General features: G+C 26.5%; 1 long non-coding RNA gene across 2 annotated transcripts; it reads left to right on the top strand.

Annotated features, from left to right (window-relative positions):
- The first annotated feature begins 698 nt into the window (after positions 1–698).
- LOC149056635 (uncharacterized) lies at positions 699–10,033 on the top strand. Of its 2 annotated transcripts, none has more exons than XR_016191238.1 (3): positions 699–847; positions 4,308–4,457; positions 9,514–10,033. It is a non-coding gene; the product is annotated as an uncharacterized LOC149056635 (long non-coding RNA). The 2 variants fall into 2 exon arrangements; XR_016191239.1 differs by lacking the exon at positions 9,514–10,033 and adding an exon at positions 8,971–9,095.
- The last annotated feature ends 509 nt before the right edge of the window (positions 10,034–10,542 follow it).

The following is a 10,542-nucleotide window of genomic DNA, read 5'->3' as shown; positions in this document are numbered from 1 at the left end:
TGATGTATTAATATGTACGACGAGTAATTATAAGTCTTGACGTTAGAGGAAATTGTGTTTAAATTTTAAACTGAAAGACTCTATATTACGAGACTTTTACAATAATATTTCCTCGAAACGAAATCATTTTGTATAATGTAAATACTGATCGAAGTATGTATATGAGTTCAGTAATAACTTGCAGCTTATTATGGCATTTCATCTCATACTCTTTAAAATTATTTATTTATTTAATAAGATATACGCCGAGAATGGCTGTAAGTATACAGAATATAATAATACCTATACAGGATAGGTACAGCCATTAATATAATATGAACCTATTCATAAAATATTTAACATAAATTAATGCAACTACATTTCGTAGGATGATATTATAACTATAATTACTATCCAACAATATATAATTATCGTTATAATAATGATAATTTATTTGGTTGTCGTTGTTGATTAGTAACATTTTTATTTTTTTTTAACCGCGGCGAGTATAATATGATAATAAGGTAGGTACCTATATAGTTCATAATATACACTTCGCAGTCCACACGTGCTTTTTAAAAGTAATCTTTTTAAATACTTTATAATCTCAAACATATAGGTATTCACGTGCACATATTATATATATATTATAATATACAAGTCCCGCGATTTGAATGTTGTTACTTGTTATGAAATGAAAGTGCAAGTTCCGAATCGCTTGCAAACGCCTCGCTACCTATTCATATATAATACACGTCCTCTCTCACGGGATCGTAAATTGAAGTTTCCAAATAAAATATAATATTTAAATTATACCGAAAGGCAATGGAATCTACTTCGGCGATTTTGGCTAAATATTTAAAACAATGTACGTATAATATATAGTCGTTTAGATTTTTTATGAAACGAAAATGTGCAGGTCGATGTGTATACCACCCATTGGTAGGTTTTATTATTATTATTATTATTTATTTGTTAACGCGACGCGTAAATGTGAGCAATAAATTTCAGTACACGTATTGGGTTTATTGTCAAGTTTTCTAAAGAGGACGGTTAAATAGCTATCATAATAACAGTAAGAAATAAATTATACTAAAGGCAAATATTTATTTTTAATTTTTATAGTTTTATACCGCCTGCTAGATTTGGGTCACGACAATATAGGTGTTTTACTTATTTGATTTCGTCGTAGGTAGTTTCGTTTGTTCAATTTCTATATAATAGAGAATTAAACTCATATAACTCATACAATTTTATACATGTTATATTTCACCATTAAAATATGCGTTTATATAATTTGTTTTTGTCATATAATTGTCGAGCTATTATAGTTTTATACTAAGAGCTAAATAGAAATATAAATATTTTTTTTTTTAAATAATGATCATGTCTAAAATTAATTAAATTTGTTTTTTTAAACTTTACTTCAGACACAATACATCGATGGCTTAGTGTACACTTGTTATAAGTCCATTTTTTTAAAAATTCACTTTTTGATACCAATTGATAGAAAATTAAATTCTATTTATTTTTTATACAAGGTCTTTGTACTCTATAACCATTATTTTACGTGATATTTACTATTTTCACTTATCATAAATGGCAGTTAGCCGTGTTTATTTTTGCCTTAATGTATTAAGTCCTAAACTTTTAGTGATAAGTCCTTAATTTTTGAACTTGTACAGTTATTTTATTGCACACTTCTCGTATGTCCGGACTTAACATACATTTGGTTTGTATTCTTGAATTTATTAACTGTCCAAATGTTATAAGTCTGGACTTATTATATCAGTGCAGTAAAAATATTTCAGTGTAGGAGTATTTAGTATTTAGTATTTATATTTGAGCAAAAACATTAACTTTAAAGAAGTGGAGTTATAATAAGAGTTTTAATTTAATGTTGTTTTAAAGTAAGATACTTACCTATAATGATACATTTTATCTTATTAATTTATGTTATTTTATAAAAACTGAGAATTATTAATTTTTATAAATAAATGTTTATGTTTCAACTTTTCGAGTATAGAAAAATACTATTTTTATTCGTTGAAGAGATTTTATCAATCAATATTGTTTCCTTTCGTATATTTTTAAAGTTTTGTAAAAGAAAATAATATAATATAATTTGTTTGCAAAAAGTAATTGTTATAAGTCCATGTCTATCCAAATTTATTTTGTCACATAGTTATAAGTCCATATCATTTTTTTAAAAAATATCATTAAAATAAATAAATACATATTATATGAATTCAACTTATATATTATACATATTAAAAAGAAACTACATATATTTTTAAGTTAATTTCAATTTAGAAAAACGAAATGATTAAATATTAATTAAGTTAAGTGGGTGTCAAAAAAGTTAAAATTTAAAATAGATCTGCTGCACAATTTCAATTTTGTGACTTATAACAAGTGTGCACTAAGCCATCGACATATAACAAAGGAATATTATTTTTATTTTCCATTGTTGTTAAAGAAAATTATGTGACGAGGATTGAAAAAAATAGTTTTTTGTTTAGGTATAGAAAAGATCGGTTTATAATAAATTAAAAGTTGAATTGCAATAAATAAAAGTGGTTAAATAAATTAGGTAAATTATAATTATTATAATTATTAAAATCAAGTAGCTACATTATGACTAATCACAACATCATTTGAATATACAAAATCGTACAAATATCCAATTTACAATATACCCGTTTTGTTATCGATCTATGTTAACTATTACGAAATATATATAAGTACCTACTATTACTATTGTACTAAATTCATAGTACATGCACGTCATAGTCTATATGCGATAAGTACCGTAATGTATATGTTTGGATTAGAATTGTTAACATGAAGTTTTCTCCACAAAATTTGCTTTAAACGCAAATGTTTAAAACATTGTCAAATTATATGTGATCATAAAAATAATAATAAAAAAATTGTATGTTGCAATGATATTATCATTCAGACGAAAGAAATGATATATATTATTATGAAAAATTTGAGTTTTGTGTAAATCGAGTAATGGAGGTGCTTAAATGTTGAGTTAATGTATAGATGAGAATCACCAACAAAATATCGCGTGACCAAATTATCGCAACTAAAATATCGCGAAATCATTATATCGCATGGAATAAAATATATCTACAGTATATACATATTGCCAGCATGAAATATAGCAGTAATTTAATTATAATATATTTCAAGCATATAATATTGTTTTATTAATATATGGTCGAATTGATAAAAATCATAAAAATATGCATAATTTAATAAAATTGATATAAGTGTTAGTATATAGTAAACAAATTAAATACCTATGTATATTAATAAATGGAAGTATATATTCAATGAAATACCTTGAAGATAATCTTCAAACTCTCGATTATGATAATCTGCCACTACTTTCTTTACTCAATCAGCCCAACTAAATGTCTTGTTATTTTTATTCGACGTATTTGGATTCCCTACTATACTTTTAATACGATTAGATAAGATCAAGTTAATGCAATATACAGACGCGATAATAGTGTACGGCGGTACTATTTTCTTTACGATATAATTGTTTCGCGATATTTTTAGTTGCGATATTTTACCGGCGATATTTTGTCGGGATACCGTCTAGAATCTCAACCCGGGGGTCGCGACCCCCAAAGAGGTCTCGAACACCTTGACTTAGGGTCGGGTAGGTCAAAAATAATAAAACGCTTATTTAAAATTTATATTGATAATGATAGGATATTTTTACTGTTCAAATTTCTACCTAATATAGATGGATAGGCGGGACGGGGGGGGGGGGTCGCGAAGTGGTTCACCATATTTTATACCTATTTTGGGGGTCGCAACACTAAAAAGGTTGAGAAACGATGGTCTAGATGATGTTCGATTAAGCACAAGCAGGAGCGTAATTAAGTAATGATGAGAAAGATAGATCCCCCAGAGCTTTACAATATATATATATTTAGTTACTAATTTGTAACTTTACGGTTATAATATGTATGCTGACGTAACGACAAAATATATTTAAATTTAATTCCTTATTATAGTAAAATATAAATATATTTTTTAATTTAAGAGAAATATACAATAAGTGCTTTGGGGCACAATAAGAATATGTGATCAGTGAGAATTTACAAAAGCATAAAACCATCTCACATGAGGGAAGAAGCCATCCTGCAGTGATAGCACTACCTACCTATTAAAATAAATATGAAGAAATTTATAAATAGGTGTGCTGTATACAAAAAATGGTTTAATATAATAGGCAACTCGGTATATTTTCTACCATCTATGTCGATCTTATATATTTATCTGCCTTGAAATGTTTTTATTAGGTACACGGTGGAAAATTTAAAACAATGTGGCCGAAAGGAAATAATATTGGCACTTGCATGGAATATGCGTCACTGCGCTATTTTAAATATTTCATAAATGATACCACGGCTTTTAGAAATTCAATAAGTACCTATCTACTACGCCCATTAGTGAGTATAATATACTTTAAATAGTTTTACACGCAGTGTTTAATGTCGTTAAATGTTAAATAACATATATTTATGGCAGGTACGGTGTTATGGATTTTTTTTGTAATTCTAGAATCTACTCTGCAATAAGTTAGCACGTGTAGGTGCATACATGATATAGATGATATAGACTGGGTTGGTATACCTACAATAAAATAACACTATTATTACCATGTGTGACACACACATTGGCATCACAAACATTTTCTTCATAGGAGCAAACATTGCAGTTATACCTACACACTCAATCATAAAATATAAACTTGATATATACCTATATATGGCTATATTATATTAAATATTAAAAAAATTGTAAAAATAGAATTAAAAAAAAAATTGTATCCAGGTAAACCACACCTGCAATGTCCATAATCGTACTATTACATATAAATATATAATGCAAATTTACCAATCACTATTACACTGAATACAAATAAATAATAATATGTTAGTACCATTAGTACCAGTATATACCGCGATATCTTTTAGGGATTTCTTTAATCGAACTTTTTCAATAATAATAGTTGAATACAAACTTGTTTTTACGACCTAACAAAATTATGCACCCACCTAAAATGTATTGTTTAGGACGATAGCCTCCCCCCTTAGCCTTAAATCCATCACTGGTATCCGGATAATTATTGTCCGTGAACGTATTGCGATAAAATCGTATCGCGACGCAGTAAAAATGTTCCAAATTTGAAAATGAAAAGTAACAAAAGTGGTTTCGCGTCGGTGATCGCCTCGCCCTTAGCTTGTTAGTGAAATTATGTTTTTATTCATTAAACCAAGGACTTCAGTATAGGTACTTACTAGAGAGTTTTACGCGTAAATCAAGATGACAACATATTATTATCGTTCGACATGGGCTGCTTAATATTATTTTATTACAAGTTACAACGGTTTTTACGATCTACTTTTTTTTCACTGTAAATATATTATATATGTATACAGTTTATATATCCGTGGCACCGTAACTTATCTCATATGAACGTAATTAAGGGATGTGATTGGCCCCCGAAAAGGATATTTCATGGAAATTATTAACTAAGTATTTAGAAGATTATATGAAACCTCTATTTTTTTTAAATTTAAATTTAAACATTAAAAAAAAGATCTGGATCTGGATCACCGTTAGCTATAAATATTATATAATTATCAATTTATCATCATTATTATTATAAGTAATTTATATTTAATTTTTATATGACGAAGCACCTCGATCGAGAGACCTCTTCACTTTTATATTTTCATGTCATTATATTTTTTTAATAAATTTATCAATAATTACGCTTATCGTTCAATTCTATATCAGATGGCCTAAGAGAGAATTTTGTTAAAAAAATTGAATTCATCTTTGCGACTAGATTTGTCTACGTCATATTAACTTTTTTTTAAGTTGTCATGGTTAAACGTTTATTATTACCTATTTGAAATGCATTTTTTTTTATAGATTTATATAAGAGTTTTAAATTATTTTTTATGAATTTAATCTAAAATTATAATTTTTAGAACTTATAATACTTACTATGTTTTTGTTGTATGTTTAATCTATTTTGTTATTACTATATTTCAATATTTGCATAGATATTAGGTACCTATATGTTTGCATATACTGATAACATACATTTTATAAAATGATTGAACAATGTTATCTCGATCACTTGATCAAGCTATAAACCTATTATATTCAGCTCTTAAATTGTGTAAATAATATTAAATAAAACACTTATTTTACGTTGGAATGTATTGATAATAAAAAATAGTTATAAACACTTTTTCTAAAATAATATTTTAATTCTAGCACATTAAATGAAATTACATTTTTAACATCGCCATGTATGGGATAATTGATGTGCAGACGTGTTTCCGTTTATCTCATGATAATTTATAGTTAATCCCACAAACGGGAAATCATAGTAAGTATAAAGATAAAATGTAAAAAGGCGCATGTAAACTCCCCTAATATTTTGTAAGTTCCCGTAAAAATATTTTTATGTATTATTATTATTTTGATTCATTCCCAAAGCGAGTCAAGTCATGAAAATAATTAAATTAAGTTAAGATCGGTAAATTAGGAGTTAGCATTTATCAGTTAACAAACAATTTCTTAAATCAGAATAAAACAACTGTAAGTATTGAACTTTTATCGTGATGTACCTACAATCTACATACTCTCTAACTTTACATGTTTACTAAATATTTAAAACGGATATAATTTAACGAATATTAGTTTTTTATATGAAATATCAATTTAAGGTCATTTAAGGTCATATAATATGATATTAATATCTAATCCAATTTTAAAAATACATACATTGATGAACGAGCAATTTTTCCACCTAAAGTCTGAGTAGAAGCTTCTTCCAAAAATGCTTGTGAATCATTTTATGCTCACTTTAACTCAAATTTTAACCATAGCCATCCAAATTTGTTGATACATTGAAAAATATTCAAACAGAAATGTATATAAATAAACAAAGTACCAAAATACATAAACCGAATAGTTGTCATAATTCATAATAATAATAATAAGTTAAAAAGACCACAACAATTATTAAACCAACTAATACAAAATTATAAAGAACAAAAAGTGTTTACATTTTATTATACTAAAAAAATTTCACATTATTATTCAACCAAAAATAACCTAACATGATAAGACGAAATCAATTATAATAATTATAATAAAACTAGCAAGACGATGATTTTTTTAAACATAAATAAATAAATAAATAAATATAAATTCAATAAAAAATACAGACATTTTTGAATGATAACTAAAACCGCCTACACGTGGTGTCCTCTAGGTTACGCTAAATGGTTCTAATTTTTTTTTTTGTAAAATGTTTTTAGGGAAATTCACAAAAATTGTAATACGGTAGGTAGTAAGATGTTTTATGGGAATTTAATATTATAGGGGAATTTACTATTTAAATTTTTTGTGAAGTTTACATTTGGCCTCGAATTCATAAAAGTGTCATATATTTTCAACAGTGAAAATAACGTATAATTGTATTCGTCTCTTAATAACCAATAGTGATAATCACACACAAATTAATTCAATAAAATAGACTATAATATTATACTATATCATAATCCCATTTGAACTTAATGTCCAACTATTTGTTCAAAAAAAAATGTTTGGTTTTGTTTAAATATATTTTTAAGTACATTTTTATCGTTCATGTATCATGTAGAAGGTTTCCAGATAATTATTGATGAACAGCTAGTATGATGCTATAAAAAGTAGACAAATAATATATGAATTAATTGTCGTTACTGCTTACTAAATACCTTTTCCGGGAATAATATTATTATAATAGTTATACACTATCACTTTTACGTTTATTTTATCTATTTTCGATATGCTAATCAATAATTATCCTATATAATTAATTGTGTTTAACTGTATGAATTGTATGATATGCAAATAAAATGCATTTATCCACAATGGTTGATTGTTACTGATTCGATGGTAGTTATATAATTGTCTTGTTTGCAAGAGAAAAAATAAAAATACATTTCAAAGGATTTTTTTTTTATTCGACGATAACGTCCAACTTTGTTGGTCGAACTACTATATTACTAGGTACCAGCAAAGGAAAAAGTTTATTTAATCAGTAAAATGAATTTCGGTTAGTAAAACTTTGAACTCGATACGTCTGCCAAACACCTTATCTTTCATTTAAAATAAAGTGTTATTTTATTTCGGTTTTATTTCACCTTTTGAAAATTAATAAAAGGTTATAAGTATTTATGATTTTAAGTAAGGAAATAGTTTTAAATATTTTAATTATGTAGTAATTTAGGTATTTAGAATAATACATTCTCTGTGCCTATATTAACCATATATAGAATTTATCTATTTGCTATCTAAAGTTTTTAAAATCCGTTCCAAATTTTAATTATAACAAGAAATATGTAAGAAATTAGCCCACACCGCAGGATGAGATGTCAACGGGATTAACATAATACAATTAACATTTTAAACAAACTTTTTAATTAATTTTAATTAATTGTCTACCTGTCTTTAGAGACAAATATTCTTATAATTTTCTGGTGTAAATATCACTTGTTGATACAGATTTGTGGATCTATCTACTACCACTTTACTTTTTTCACGAATACCAATCACCTAGAATATGGTTAATAATACCTAGAAATTTCACCTAAATACTAAAAATATATAACACCTTTATCATGAAACACTATATCAGTCATATCAGTACATAGGTAACAGTATTTTGTAGTATTTTTTTTTAAAGTAAAATTTTATAATTTTATAAAATATTCTGGATAAAGTATGTCCTATTTAAATACCTATGTGTCCTAATTTGAAAAACATTAGGGGTAAGTATAAGTATGCTAATAAATATCAATCAATATATAGCATAGGTACCTCTCCTAATCACTGAGTATTTAATAATATCCTACCATAGCTTTACAGAACTATGATATTTTATTTTTACAGGCACGAAAATTTAAAATTAAAGTATTCAAAATTATTGAAAATAAAACTTACCTAGTAAAAACTATTGAAATTATTATTATTATTTTGAATTATATACAATACAAGTACTTTAAAATCCACAAAACAATGTAAATAGGTAAGTAAAAAATAATAAATATGTGTTATGCTGTTGTTGGCAAAAACAGACGTCTGCACACAACTGCGCTGCAAAAACAGTTAACAAAACCATTAAAATCGAGAACACCTTTGATGGAAAATACATTTTTTTTTAAACTTCGATACTGTAACTTAACTAAACTCTTCACAATACACTACTAAGTAGGTATCTATATGAAATTACTTATATTGAGTTATATCTATATCCAGACATATTTTTTGATCTCAGCACAGATATTCTGGCGCAATACATTTTTATACCTTCGTATTTCCAATTTTCTACTTATATTATAATAAAATACGTTTACAAAACGAATCACGAAAAAAACGCACTTAATTTTTTCATAAACTTATAAACATTTGTATAGATTGCTTTTTCTTTTTCAGTCGTGAAACTTTGTCGACGCGAAAGAAAAAAAAATATTTCGGACGGCAATCGCACACAATATATACGACAGCGATAGTTCTTGAGTACCCGAGGGAACGATGGAACTTCACGCGCTATCAGAAGCCAAAGCACACAAATCGTCTTTTTGATTTTACATTTTAGAATTGAAATTTTTATCAAACGCCAACTTTTACAAAACAGATACCTATCCCAAATGGTATAATATTATACTTAAAAAATTTAATTTGTTAATTATTTCATTACAATGGGCGATAACGATACAAATTATTGAAATACGACGTATTATTAATTTACTTATATTTAAAATTGCACAGTTATTAAAAACGAATGGATTTATTATATATCAGGTTTATTGAAAAAGAAAAAACAAACGTTAAAACATTAATTACATACGCGATACGCAAACATGACAAATCTACAAACATATTATTCGATGTGAAAATATATAAAATATTATGTTAATTTTTGTTAAATCATTGCAACGGGTCATCGGCACTATGACAGGTACAATATTTAGTCGTGAAAATCTGTTGTAATTTTAATCGTTGTGACTTATATCCTTGCACTCGATTCCAAACCACCGTGATAATTCCACACATGTGAGAAGTTTTTATAAAATACATTACTATAGGGTTCAAAATAAACAGAGAATATTACTAAATACGACCAATGCTGCTAATGCAATAAGTCAATAATAGAATATTATATATCTAATGCAGCTATACGACGCGATGAACAGTTTCGAATACCTAACCTATATAGCACTGTTGCATCTCCGGCTGGTAACATCAAACTTTACTCATTATACTTGTCGAAATTAACATATAATATTGACATTGACTCTCTACGCGATAATAATAATATACTTCGTCCTGCAGGTATAGAGACTTCAAACATGTAAATTCGTCGATATAATATCACTACGAGTAGGAATTTCGTGTATAAATGATGATGCAATAATATGTACATAATATTTATACAGATTATGCGTATATGATGTATTAATA

This window comes from Diuraphis noxia, unplaced genomic scaffold, assembly GCF_037042655.1.
Source record: "Diuraphis noxia isolate RWA-SAM2 unplaced genomic scaffold, SU_Dnox_SAM2 contig0003, whole genome shotgun sequence".
Taxonomy (NCBI): domain Eukaryota; kingdom Metazoa; phylum Arthropoda; class Insecta; order Hemiptera; family Aphididae; genus Diuraphis; species Diuraphis noxia.
The sequence above is the reverse complement of the archived record's forward strand: the minus strand, read 5'-3'. Positions and strand labels throughout refer to the sequence as shown.